The sequence below is a fragment of the Rhinoderma darwinii genome, chromosome 2, assembly GCF_050947455.1.
Source record: "Rhinoderma darwinii isolate aRhiDar2 chromosome 2, aRhiDar2.hap1, whole genome shotgun sequence".
Classification (NCBI taxonomy): domain Eukaryota; kingdom Metazoa; phylum Chordata; class Amphibia; order Anura; family Rhinodermatidae; genus Rhinoderma; species Rhinoderma darwinii.
This window is the reverse complement of record NC_134688.1, coordinates 449,055,584-449,070,622: the sequence shown is the minus strand read 5'-3', so window position 1 is coordinate 449,070,622 and position 15,039 is coordinate 449,055,584.

Below are 15,039 nucleotides of genomic sequence, written 5' to 3'. Positions count from 1 at the left end.
TTAACATCCAGAGTGTAGGGAGAAAAAGTAAGTAAACCTCTGTGTTAATGACTTCTCCAAGATATAATTGGAAAAATGTGCTTCAATTAAGTAGTTGAGTTTGAAAGTGTGGGTTTCACAGGTTCTTTGCCCATTAAATAAAGGCACACAAAGTCTGGTTACAGACAAATTTATTCTTCACAAGAAATATTAGCTAGTGTGAACCATGTCTCTAGGTAAACTACTTCCAAAAGACCTTAGAAGACATTCTATAGGGAAGCATAAATCTGGAAAAAGGTACAAAAACGTTGCTAATGACCTGGGTTTACGTACATTAATGCCAGGTTAGAATAATTGCCTACAAATTAAAAAAATTCAGGACTGTTACTACTTTTACAAGGAGTGGACGTTAAGGTCACTTGATGAACACAACTGGCAATCCTAAGGGCACGTCCAGACATGGCGGAATTCTTCAGCGGACGTTTTTTTTACAGTTGTTTCAAGAAATTTTTAGGAAAGTTAGTTCAGACGTTGCGGAAAACTCCACTGCGGACAATAGGCTGCGGTGCGTAATTTTCCCTCTGCAGCATGCACTGTCTATTGTGGAGAAGAAGCGGAATTTCAGTGCGGATTTCCGCCTTTACAATGCAAAAGCTGAAAACTGTGGCAAGTCCGCTGTCTTTTCTGCAACGTCTGAATTACCTGTCAAATATGCCGATGTTGGTGCAGATTCGTTGCGTAATTGCCCCAAATCTGCACAAACATTTGCAGCGGAAAAACTCCGCCACGTTTGGACGTGCCCTAAAAGAGGTGAAAAAGAGGTGAGAAAAGATCCACGAGTAAGGGCACAGATTTCAGTACTTTCATTGCAAAGGCTGAAATCCGCAGTGAAATTCCGCTTCTCCGCAACATTTGGTGCATGCTGCGGAGGGAAAATTCCGCACCACAGCCTATGGTCCGCAACGGAGTTTTCCGCAACGTCTGAACTCACTTGCCTAAAAATTTATTGAAACAAATGCTAAAATCGTCCGCTGGACAATTCCACTGCGGACTGTCCGCAGCGGAATTCCAGAGCAATTCCGCCACATCTGGCTGTGCTGTCACTTTCACTTTCCGTTGCGGGGTTCACCCGACGGAAACCTCAGACGGAACCCCGGAACGGAAGCGAACGGTGATGTGAACAGGCCCTAACACAAAAGTTTTGTATTTTTTTAAGCTGGTTCACAAAAAAAAATAATTCCAAATTCTACTGGACCAACTGCCTATTTAGAGACCGGCAGCAGCTCCAGGAGCGACATCATAAGGGACACACTAGGCGGATATGCTGAGTAAAACTCCACAGCTTATCCGCCCCGGTAGCCGCAGGGAATTCCGCCAGCAAAACCTCACCAAATAGTGGCGCAGGTTTCGTGAGGCATGTCCGCTGCGGGAATACTGCAGGGAAAAAAAAGTTTAGACTTGCCCCGGCCGTAGTTTAGGTGACGCATCTCTCTCTTCTGAACGTAGCCCCGCCTCCTGGGATGACGCTGTAGACCATGTGACCGCTGCAGCAGTCACATGGGATGAAATGTCATGACAGGAGGCCGGGCTGCGCTAAGAATAGAGGATCGCGTCACCAGGACTACGGCCGGGGCAAGTCTAAACTTTTTTATAAATTTAAAAAAGTGCCTTTTTTTTTTTTCTCATGTGTGCTTTTTGCGGCAGAACCGCAGCATTTCCGCAACAGAGGAGCGGCGATTACACAGAATACATTGACATGCTGCGGCTTAAAAAGCCACACGGCAGGTCAATTTTTTTTGCAGCGTGTGGATGAGATTTGTTCATATCTCATCCACTCTGCTGCGACTGTAATACGCTGCGGATTTTCCACAATAAAATGTGTTGCATAAAATCCGCAGTGTTCATGCCTAGTGTGTTCCTACCCTAAGGCCGAATTCACACAAGCGTGTGCTTTTTGTGTGCGCAAAAACATGACGTTTTGCGCATGCAAAAGGTCCATAACAGCTCCGTGTGTCAGCAGCGTTTGATGCGTGGCTGCGTGATTTTTGCGCAGCCGCCATCATTATGACACTCTGTTTGTATGTTTGTAGCACGTGGTGCTTTTCTGTTTTCATTCATAGTTTATACGGCTGCGGAAGTGCTGGGCGTGATTTTCACGCACCCATTGACTTCAATGGGTGCGTGATGCACGAACAATGCACAAATATCGGACATGTCGTGAGTTTTACGCAGCGGACACACGGACACACGCTGCATGAAAATCACGCGCGTTGCACGGATGTATTACACGTTCGTCTGAATAAGCCCTAACAATAAGGCCCAGTTCACAGAGATTTTGGGCCTTGATATTGACTCGGACACTGCGTCAGAATCAGCACAAAAAAACTTCCAAAACCGCCTCCCATTGATTTAATCTGAAATCAATGGGAGCCAGTTGCGGAAAAAAGAAAAAGCAGCACGTCCTTTCTTGCCGCGGTTCTGCCTCTGACCTCCCATCGAAATCAATGGGAGGCAGAAAATGCATTTTTCCCTGCGTTTTTTGTCTGCTGTCCTCAATCGCCGTGGGCAAAAAACGCGGCAAGATAGTGTGGGCAGGTCAAAATCTGCCTCAAAATTCGGTGCGCGGTTCCAGGCGGTCGCGGGTGCGCATGCGCGGGAGTTTGCGGGTGCGCGCGATCGGTCCCACGTGCGGCAGTGTTTGACGGCCCCCATGACGACCCCCATGCTACCCAGGGCCGCCATCAGGGGGGGTATTATGGGTACTGATGTGAGAGGCCCGGCCAAACCTAATTGAAAGGGGGCCCGCAGCTCATGACATTCTTTTGGTGAAAAAAACGGGCCCCATTGCAGGGGCCTGTTTTTTTTCTACCAAAGGCAAGTCGCAGCAGTTGCCGGGCCCCCCTTTCAATTAGGTTTGGCCGGGCCTCTCACATCAGTACCCATAATACCCCCCCTGATGGCGGCCCTGGGTACCATGATATAGTGCTGGACGGAGTACCGTTAACAGGCGGTGCCACGGTAGGGGGGACCAGAAAATTTAGCTGTAGGGGGCCCTGAAATTCCTGCACACTGCACACTGCTGCTACTCCAGCACACACTGCTGCTATTGTATCACGCTGCAAATTTTCTGAAATTAAATCCATTGAAGAAAATCCGCAGTGATTCCGCCTAGAGTGTTCCTACTCTAAAGACGCAGACGGTGCAGGGAAGATGTAGTATTCCTGCCCATGAAATTTTGACTTTTTGTTTCCCACTCTTCACTCTGGCTCAAAGATAAGGCAAAGGGCTTTTCTTCATGGAACAATTAGCAGCGATCTTATTATGGTTTAATAACAGGTTGAACTAGATGGCCATATGCATCAATTAAACCTTTTTATGTTGCTATGTATTTATAATATACAAAGTAAACTGAAAAAAAAATTCTAGTTGTAGACTATTTCCAAATTTGTATTTTTGATACATAAAGAATAAATAAGTAATAATTAATATGCACAGAAACTTGGTATGAATAGTATTTGTCATGCAATATGTAGGGGGTTGTACCCCAATTTTTGCTTATCTATTTAGGGACAGCTTCAACTGATTAATTATATCTCCATTCACACTCCTTTAATGTTAAGAAGCTGGAACTAATATGACAGTCATAGCAAAGTTGTGCTCATCGATGTAATACTGTGTCACATGAATTGTTATGACTTGATCAAGTATGCCTTGGAAAAGTACAGCAACTATAAAATAAATGCTCTTAAAGGTTATGTGCCATCAAAAAATTACCTATTATTTAAATCAAGTTTTTATGTTAAAACATATTTTTTTAAATTTGTGGGTAGTTTTTTTTAAATTTTCTTTGTCATTATCTATATTAAAACAAATATCCTAAAACATTGCAGTTTTTACTTTGGCCACTGAGCCTCACAATGGACTGACACTTCCTGTTCCGTAGAGATCACTTTTCAGCAGGCATCTCATTAACATCACATGCAGGATTACAATAAGGGATTGTTCACACGCCCTATTTACGGACGTAATTCGGGCATTTTAGCCCCGAATTACGTCCGAAAATACGGCTCCAAAGCGGCAGAAAACATCTGCCCATTCATTTCAATGGGCTTTACGATGTTCTGTGCCGACGGTCATTTTTTTTACGCGCAGCTGTCAAAAGACGGCGCGTAAAAAAGATGCCCGCGTCAAAGAAGTGCCTATCACTTATTGAGACGTAATTGGAGCAGTTTTTCTTTGACACCATGGAAACACAGCTCCAATTACGTCCGTAATGGACGCAGCGAAAAGCGCCTGCACTTGCCATTACGTCTGAAATGCCGGAGCTGTTTTCTCCTTGACCATAGGTGATGGACATAGTGATTATCGCAGTGCATTTTGGAAAGGCTGCCTGCAAGACATTATGAGACAGCCTTTCCAAGGTCATTCAATTCTTATTCTAATCTGTAAAATGGTGACCAGTGCTTGCCTACAGCCGCCATTTTGCCGTGATTCGTGCATCATGAGCCCTAAAGGATTTGGATTCACCGATTGATACTCTTGGGAAATTTATACCAAATTCAATTAGAATTTAGTGCATTTGCTAATCTCTAGTAAAAAACGAAATTGTATTTCCATTTAATTTACTATAGCGATTCTCTCCCATTTCAACATCTCATCTCTCTGGGACACCCACTGATCTTCTACATACTGACCACATGACACCTGACAATAATGATATCTGTTAACATTTAGTGGGTACTGTTTTTGTTTAATTATTATATTGCATTTTACATGTTAAAGAGAATCTTTCACCTCCCGATACATGTGCAGCTGAGTGCAGCATGTAATGGGGGGGGGGGGGGGGGAGCTGCACAAACCCGGGGCCACTTTATGTTTTTTTTCTACCTCCCTCCGTTATTTAGATATCGGTGCCGTTATATTTGGCGCCCGATATTTAAATAACCCCCAGATATTTCGTGCACTTTCTCTGCTCGCTCTTGCTGTGACACTCTCCATATCTGATTGGACAGTGTCACAGCTATAGTAACACGCCCCCTTGCCAGTACACGCCCCGTTGACTGTTCAGGGGGTTATTTATGTTTTTAACCCCTAAAGTCCAAGACATTTTTAGGTTCCGGGGTCACATTAAAGTTTGATTATGGCACTGAAGGGGTTAACTATGAAGATTCTGCACTTGGTGGTTTCCTTATGGGCACAGTAGCATTGCCAACAAAATGACCTTGACCTAATAGTAGTTTAAAGGGGTTGTCTGGTTTCAGCAAATTAATATAATTTTTTGTAAAACTAAAAATTATACAATGTTCCAATTTACTTTCTGTACATATGCCCACAGTTTTCAAGATTTCTTCTTGTTCTTATTCAGTGGGAACATTCATTGTTAACTTCCAATGAATACAATTTTGTCCATGGTCATGTGATGCATGTGATTTAGGATAGGGCCTGCTTAGAGACAGTCCTAGAAGACATCAGAGAGTCAGAGAAGGCAATCGAGGCACTTGTGATTTGTGGCAAATTAATTTATTTATAGAATTGGCCAGCCAATTCGATAGAATAGCCCTCGAAAAAAATTATATATCGAAATATATCTCTAAAGCTAATACTTTATTTTATTTTTTTTAAATTTATGGAATATGGGATGCCAAAATAGAAGAATTTTACTATATTATGATACCTATTTCACTATATTCTACCTCAGCTATTACATAGGAAAAATTGCAGAATATATAACAGCAGGTGTTCATGTGCTTTATCTTTATATTTTCTACCATACTTTGTAAAACATACAATAATTGCCGGTCTGCTTGACCACCCACTGTCACCAAAGACTTTTGTCTTTGTGAAGCTACAAAATCCAGTATTCTTGTACAGAGTAGTATTCACTGGTATCATATACTTAAAGTTGCAAAAAAAATTAGGAAAAGGAAAAGAAGGAAAAGGAAGGAAAAAAGAAATGAAGGAAAGGAAGAAAATGGGAGAAGGGAAAGAGAGGGATGGAAGGACAGGGAGGGAAAAAAACTCAGTGTACAGGTACATGTTCTATTTAAAGTTACAAAAAAAAAAGTAAGAAGGCAAGGAAGGATGAGGAGTAGAGATGAGCGAACTTATCAAAAGTTCGGTTCGGCTAGTTCGCCGAATTTCACAAAAAAGTTCGGTTCGGACCGAACTAGTTCGGACCGAACCTGTCACTTCTGTGCGCCGAGCATGCTACTGTCCAGGGTGCTGATAGAGTTAATGGGCTGCACTAACTCTTTCAGCAACCTTGACAGTACATGCTCGGCGCGCGGAAAATACAATTTAAATGTAATAAAAAAATAAAAATTATACGTTCGTACTTACTTTCCTCCTGTCCGGCCTCCAGCGATGACGTTTCATCCCTTTCGCCGCTGCAGCCAATCACAGGCTGTAGTGGCGGTCACGTACGTCAGGATGACGCTTCATCCCACGTGACCGCCTCTGCAGCCAATCACAGGCTGCAGCGGCGACATGGATGAAACGTCATCGCTGGAGGCCGGACAGGAGGAAAGTAAGTATGAACGTATTATTATTTTTTTTTGGCATGTATGTATGTTGGCATGTATGTATGTATGTATGTATGTATGTATGTTGGCATGTATGTATGTTGGCATGTATGTATGTTGTCATGTATGTATGTATATCTGTGCATGTATGTTGGCATGTATGTATATATGTGCATGTTTGTATGTATATTTGCATGTATATATTTGCATGTATGTATGTATGTTTGCATGTATGTATTTTTGCATGTATGTTGTCATGTATGTATGTATGTTGTCATGTATGTATGTATATATGTGCATGTGTGTATGTATATTTGTATGTATGTATGTATGTTTGCATGAATGTATGTATGTATGTTTGCATGTATGTGTGTTTGCATGAATGTATGTTTGTATGTTTGTATGTATGCATGTTTGTATGTATATTTGCATGTGTATATATATATATATATATATATATATGTATGTATGTTGTCATGTATGTATGTATGTATGTTGTCATGTATGTATATATGTGCATGTATGTTGGCATGAATGTATATATGTGCATGTGTGTATGTATGTATATTTGCATGTATATATTTGCATGTATGTATGTTGTCATGTATGTATGTATGTATGTATATATGTGCATGTATGTTTGCATGTATGTTGGCATGTATGTATACATGTTTGTATGTATATTTGCATGTATATATGTTTGCATGTGTGTATGTATGTTTGCATGTATGTATGTATGTTTGCATGTATGTATGTTGTCATGTATGTTTGTATGTATGTTGTCATGTATGTATGTATATATGTGCATGTATGTATGTTTGCATGTTTTTATTTTTGCATGTATGTTTGCATGTATGTTTATATATATGTGCATGTATGTAATTATGTTTGCATGTATTTGTTTGCATGTATATTTGTGCATGCTTGTATATATGTATGTATGTATCTTTGCATGTTTGTTTGTATGTATGTATGTTTTCATGTGTGTGTGTGTATGCATGTATGTATGATAGTTTGCATGTATATATGTGTGTATGTTTGCATGTATGTATATTTGCATGTATATATGTGCATGCTTGTATGTATGTTTGTATATATGTATGTATGGCCATGTATGATACTGTCTGCTGGCGCCCTGTATCTAAGTCAACTTCACGGCAGGCTTCTATACATGGTATAACAGTCAGTATCACACATTAAACTGAATCTAAGCCTACGACATGTTTTATTTCATTATTTTTTTTTTTACAGGTTTGGTGTTTGGACTACGTCGGTTTCGAGGACTACTTAGATGACGTTTTTTTTTTCTACAATAAAATGGTTAATGAGGGTTGTGTTGGGGGTGCTTTATTTCAATAAAATATTTTATCTATATCTTTGTCTTTTTTCTTTTCAAATTTTATTACTACCACTTTAGTAATGGTCGCTGTCTGAGTGACAACATCCATTACTAAGGCGAGGCTTAGTGTTAGCCGGTGCAGAGGCTAACACTAACCACCATTATTACCCCGGTACCCACCACCACCAGGGGTGCCGGGAAGAGCCAGGTACGATCCAGTACCCGACCATCTGTTGTGATGGTCGGGCTCTGGGGCGGCCGCAGGCTGGTATTATGAGGCTGGGAAGGGCCAAAAACAGTGGACCTTCCCACCCTTGTAATGCTAGGCTGCTGCTGCTGTGTTGTATCTGGCTGGTTATAAAAGTGGGGGGGGCCCCCACGTCATTTTTTTAAAATATTTATTTATTTAAATTTTTTTTTTAAAAAAGACATGGGGTTCCACCCAATTTATCATAACCAGCCACATACAACACAGTGTTATTAGCCTGGGAATGGACAAAACCAGTGGCCCTTCCCACCCATGTAATGCCAGACTGCTGCGGCCTTGTATATGGCTGGTTATTAAAAATGTGGGGGACCCGTCTATTGCTAAATTTGTTAAATTAAAAAAAAAAAACGACGTGGGGTCCCCCCCATTTTTATAACCAGCCCGATACAACGCAGCAGCAGCCTAGCATTACAAGGGTGGGAAGGTCCACTGATTTTGGCCCTTCCCAGCCTCATAATACCAGCCTACGGCCGCCCCAGTACCCGACCATCACAACAGATGGTCGGGTACTGGATCGTACCAAGCTCTTCCCGGCACCCCTGGTGGTGGTGGGTACCGGGGTAATAATGGGTGGTTAGTGCTAGCCTCTGCACCGGCTAACACTAAGTACCGCCTTAATAATGGATGCTGTCAATCAGCCAACTGCCATTATCTAGGCACTAATAAAGTTTAAAAAAAAACCACAAAGACAATTCTTTTTTATTGAAATAAGAAATCCCCAACAAAACCCTCGTTAACCATTTTATTAAAATTTGAAAAAACGTAGATCTACGCAGTAGTCCAACGAATCGAAGATGTAGTCCAATCGGTACATCAAAATCTGCAACAACATAAAAAAACAGTTATCAATGTGAACAATACCAATACTTCTACTCACCTACACACATATATACACGCACACACAAACAAACAACCATACACAGACACACACATATATACACAAACACAACAAGATATACACACACACACACACATAAACAGACAAACACACACACATATACACGAACTCACACATATACAAACAAAAACACACATATCCAAAAACACACACACACACAGTTATACACACACATACACGAACACATATACAAACAAAAACACACATACCCAAACACACATATACACAAACACACCCATATATACACACAAACACACACACATATACACAAACACACACATATACAAAAACACACAAACATCTGCACACAAACATATACACAAATACACCCATATATACACAAACACATATACACAAACACACCCATATATACACACACACACATATACACAAACACACATAAAAACAAAAACAGACAAAGTCACATACCCAAACACACATATATACACAAACACACACATACACAAACACGGTTTCTTTTAAATGCTGCTGGGGAATCCGCTCGATCCACTATATAAGGCTGCGCTACAGTGCAGCATTTAAAAGAAACAGGATCCTGACCTGTCCATAGAGTTTAAGGCAGTACAGAGTATTTCAGGAGATGAGCGTGCAGATTCAGTGCTGCTGTGAACTCTGCTCTTACCATTACGTAGCTCTCAGTCTGTTACCTCTCCTCCACTCCTGTCCTCCAGAACACCTTCACATGATTGGCAAGTCACCACGTAATGGTAAGAGCAGAGTTCACAGCAGCACAGAGTATTTCAGGAGATGAGCGTGCGGATCTTGTGCGGGGTGGTGACTTGCCAATCATGTGAAGGTGTTATTGGGGACAGGAGTGGAGGAGAGGTAACAGACTGAGCTACGTAATGGTAAGAGCAGAGTTCACAGCAGCATTGAATCTACACGCTCCTCTCCTGAAATACTCTGTGCTGCTGTGAACTCTGTTCTTACCATTACGTAGCTCAGTCTGTTACATCTCCTCCACTCCTGTCCTCTATAACACGTTCACATGATTGGCAAGTCACCACCACGCACAAGAGCCGCACGCTCATCTCCTGAAATACTCTGTGCTGCTGTGAACTCTGCTCTTACCATTACGTGGTGACTTGCCAATCATGTGAAGGTGTTCTTGAGGACAGGAGTGGAGGAGAGGTAACAGACTGAGAGCTACGTAATGGTAAGAGCAGAGTTCACAGCAGCACTGAATCTGCACGCTCATCTCCTGAAATACTCTGTACTGCCTTAAACTCTGTGGACAGGTCAGGATCCTGTTTCTTTTAAATGCTGCACTGTAGCGTAGCCTTATATAGTGGATCGAGCGGGTTCCCTAGCAGCATTTAAAAGAAACAGGATCCTGACCTGTCCACAGAGTTTAAGGCAGCACAGAGTATTTCAGGAGAAGAGCACGGGCAGCCGTTCGTTTTTCCGAGCCGTGCTCCCATTATGCACACGACCGTAAAAACACCCGTTATTGCGGGTCGTAATTACGACCCGCAATAACGGGCTCATAGACTTCTGTTACCCACGGGTATCTTTCCGTTTTCTCACGGGAAGGTGCCCGTGCCGTTAAAAAAATAGAACATGTTCTATTTTTCTATTTTACGGGCCATGCTGCTATAATTATAATGACAGCACGGTTCGCAAAAGCGGCCGGCTGCCCGTGGCCGGCCGTGCTCGTAATTACGAGTCGTAATTACGAGCACGGCCCGTAAAATAAAAAAATAGAACATGTTCTATCTTTTTAACGGCACGGGCACCTTCCCGTGAGAAAACGGGAAGGTACCCGTGGCTAACAGAAGTCTATGGGCCCGCTATTTCGGGTCGTAATTACGACCCGTGATAACGGGTGTTTTTATGGTCGTGTGCATGAGGCCCCGTAATGACGGGTGGCTACATGTGTGCACCCGTCATTACGGCAGCGTTGCTAGGCGACGTCAGTAAGGGTATGTGCACACACACTAATTACGTCCGTAATTGACGGACGTATTTCGGCCGCAAGTCACGGACCGAACACAGTGCAGGGAGTCGGGCTCCTAGCATCATATTTATGTACGATGCTAGGAGTCCCTGCCTCTCCGTGGAACTACTGTCCCGTACTGAAAACATGATTAGGCTATGTTCACACGGGGTCTTTTGCCGAGTTTTTTGACGCGGAAACCGCGTCTCAAAACTCGGCAGAGACGGCCAGAGAACGCCTCCCATTGATTTCAATGGGAGGCGTCGGCGTCTTTTTCCCGCGAGCAGTAAAACTGCCTTGCGGGAAAAAGAAGCGACATGCCCTATCTTCGGGCGCTTCCGCCTCCGACCTCCCATTGACTTCAATGGGAGGCAGGAGAAAGCGTGTTTTATGCCCGCGGCGCTCAATGGCCGCGGGCGAAAAACGGCGCGATAATTGCTGTTCACACGGAGTATTTTGGGGGAGGAATATCTGCCTCAAAATTCCGTTTGGAACTTTGAGGCAGATATTCCTCCCCCAAAATACTCCGTGTGAACATAGCCTAACAGTACGGGACAGTTGTCCTGCAGCGAGGCAGGGACTCCTAGCATCGTACATAACTATGATGCTAGGAGCCCGGCTGCCTGCACTGTGTTCGGTCCGGTACTTGCGGCCGAAATACGTCCGTCAATTACGGACGTAATTAGTGTGTGTGCACATACCCTAAATAGTCACTGTCCAGGGTGCTGAAAGAGTTAACTGATCGGCAGTAACTGTTTCAGTACCCTGGACAGTAACTACCGATCACAGTACCTGTAAAAAAAAAGACGTTCATACTTACCGGGAACTCCCTGCTTCCTCCAGTCCGGTCTCCTGGCCGTTGCCTTGGTGACGCGTCCCTCTCGACATCTGGCCCGACATTCCTTGATGACGATGCAGCCCATGTGAGCGCTGCAGCCAATCACAGGCTGCCGCGGCCTCTGCAGCCAATCACAGGCTGCAGAGGCCTCTGCAGCCAATCATAGGCTGCCGCGTCAGAAAAGGTCGGACTGGAGGAAGAAGAGGGACTCGTCACCAAGACAACGACCGGGTACGTATGAAATGCTTTTTATTTTATTTTTAATCAGCAGCCTCTTTTCTCTATCAGTGATTGATAGAGATAAGTGGCTGCCGATTTGTATAATGTTTTTGACCGGGTTCGGTCAAAACGGGTTCGGCCGAACCCGGTGAAGTTCGGATTCGCTGCGAACCGAACTTTTCCGGAAGTTCGGACCGAAACCGGGTTCGGTTGTCCCGGTTCGCTCATCTCTAATGAGGAGTAAGGAAAGAGAGAGACAGGAAAGAACAAATTAAGGAAAGAAAGGGAGAAAAAAGGGAGTAAGGTAAGAAGGAAAAAAAAATAAAGAAAGACATGAAGGATATTAGTGTGCTTGTACTGCAGTTTATCCACAGTCAGTGGGGGGGATGTATGAACCCTTTCCTGTCACAGGCATTTTTTTTAATTTTCGTTTTAATTTTTTCCTCGCCACCTTTCAAAAGCCATCACTTTTTTAATTTTTCTGTCAATAAAGCCATATGAGGGCTTGTTTTTTGCAGGACGAGTTGCAGTTTTTCATGGCCGCACTTATTGTACCATACAATAAAACTGGAAAAATTATTTCTTTGTGGGGTGGAATTAAAAAAAACTGTGATTCCTCAATCTTTTGAGGGGTTTTGGTCTTACATATTTCACCGTACTGTAAAAATTTCATGTTAGATTTATTATACCGGTCAATACAAATATGGCGATATAAAATTTATATAGTTTTTTTTATGTTTTACTACTTTTACAAGGAAGAAACAAATTGTTAAAAATAAAATTTGTGTTTTGTCTCCATATTCTGAGAGTCATAACTTTTTACGTTGATTGAGTGGTATGAGAGCTTATATTTTGCGGGGTGAGCTGTAGTTTCTGTTGGTACCATTTTGGGCTACATGAGATTTTTTTTATTATTATTTCATTTTTTGGCCAAAAAACTGTGATTCTGGCATTTTATATTTTTTATTTTTACGGCGTTCACCGTGCCCATTAAATAATGCCATATTGTAATAGTTTGGATGCAGTGATATCAGTTTTGAATTTTTTTTATATATATATATATGTGTATTTTACACTACTAAAAACTTTATTCAACTTTTTTTCGCACATTTTATTAGTCCCCCTAGGGGACTTGAACCAGCAATCATTAGATCGCTTGTACAATACACAGCAATGCCAATATATTGCAGAATTTTGTCATTTTTGTTGGCTCCTGTTAAGCCCTGCCACTGGGCCCTAATGTAATATCTGTAGAAGGCCACTTACCAGGTATCATTTCTGATACTGTTGTCCTCTTTTGTGGCCAAGAGACCTTCGGTTCCTCAGACACCTGGGTTCATTTGCGACTGCTACCTCTGCACCCCTATAGCTATGCCCCTGTGCATTCTATAGGACTGCAGGCAAGCCTACAAAGTTGTATTAGAAAATAAAACAGAGCTCTGCTACATCGGAACATAAAACTGAGTTCTCCAATAATATATAATAAGCCAGCATTTTTTTTTTTAAGCAATAAAGTCATCTCAAAAATCCTATTATGTCTGAAACAAAGCATATTTACTTTCCCATAAAACGAGCAGCAAGATAAATCATCTTCAGATAACACTGTAAAGTTCACTGGGGTCCAGATCAAATTAATCTTGGCAAAGCAATTTAATTAAACCCATTGGCTGAGATAATGAATTGTATGAAAACAGCAATCTGCATTGTTTTAGGGATTTGGTGAAAGCTTCTAATTCCAAATAAAAACAATGAAGTTGAGCTGTAGAAATACAAATACTGTGAAGTGTAATTATATCTAGAGTGTTTACAAAAATATTATTTTTTTATGCTTTTCTTGTCTTATTTTATATCATTCCGTACAGTTTAAAGACTAACGGTAAATATGAGATTGTCTCGCTGCACATCGCTCTACTTTACTGTCGACCCTTTTTGCAAATTTAATTGGGGTAAAATCTTGTTATTTGGTCGTATACAGTAAATTTCTCAATAGTATATACAAATACACAGATGTTATTTGCGTCATAAAGGATGAAGCAGCATTCGTCTTTATCACGGTGTTTGTTAAAACTGCTCCATGAAAGTAACATTTAATTATTTTACATGATATGAAGGTGCTTGTCTTGTCTCTAGTTTGGTCTGCATAGTGAATGCTGTGGATCAGTGTATCCCTCAGCTACAGTCATGTGAAAAAGTAAGTGAATAACTTTTCACTAGTAAAAGGATTATCCGGGGAGATAAATTGATAGCCTATCCTCAGGACTCATTCAGACGGACGTGAACACCGCATGCCACACGCAAAACACACTGATGCCACACGCAATGCACACTACTGGCACACGCACATGAACTGCTGGAAATACACTGCGTTTTTTATGTGCGCAAATCGGACACTCTCGTGTGAATGTGGCCTATCAGGGAGCCACAGGATACACTGTTGACTATGAGAGGATTTTATCTGCCTAAAATCCTCAATAGTATTCTTCTCCTCAATCATAATGTACTGGTATATAAATATGTATCTCTATATGCCAGTACATTATAGGTAGAGAAGAAAGGTGAAAAGTAATAGTTACATATTTTTTGGTAACGTTTGATAACAGAATAAAAACAATTATAAGGAACAAATTTTTTTTTTTAAATTACACTTTATTAAATAAACAAAAAAGTACATAACATGGAAATATTTGGTATCCTCGTAACCATAGCAACCCATACCATACAGTGAACAAATTATTTTTAGTGAATTGTAGTAAATATTGTAAATAAAAATGGTGAAATTCCTTTTTTTTCTGCCTTTAACTTATAATTAAAGTTAATGAATAAATGAATTTACTTATGTAAATGGAAAAATTATGCCTAATAAATCTACAGCTCGTCTCGCAAAAAACAATTACTCAAACAGCTATGTTGTTGTAAAAAAAAAACTACAACTACCAGACAACAATAACAAAAAAAAAAAAAGAGCACAACCGTGACAAAAGAGTCACTGGCAACATTACTGGGTATAACAGGTGGATGAA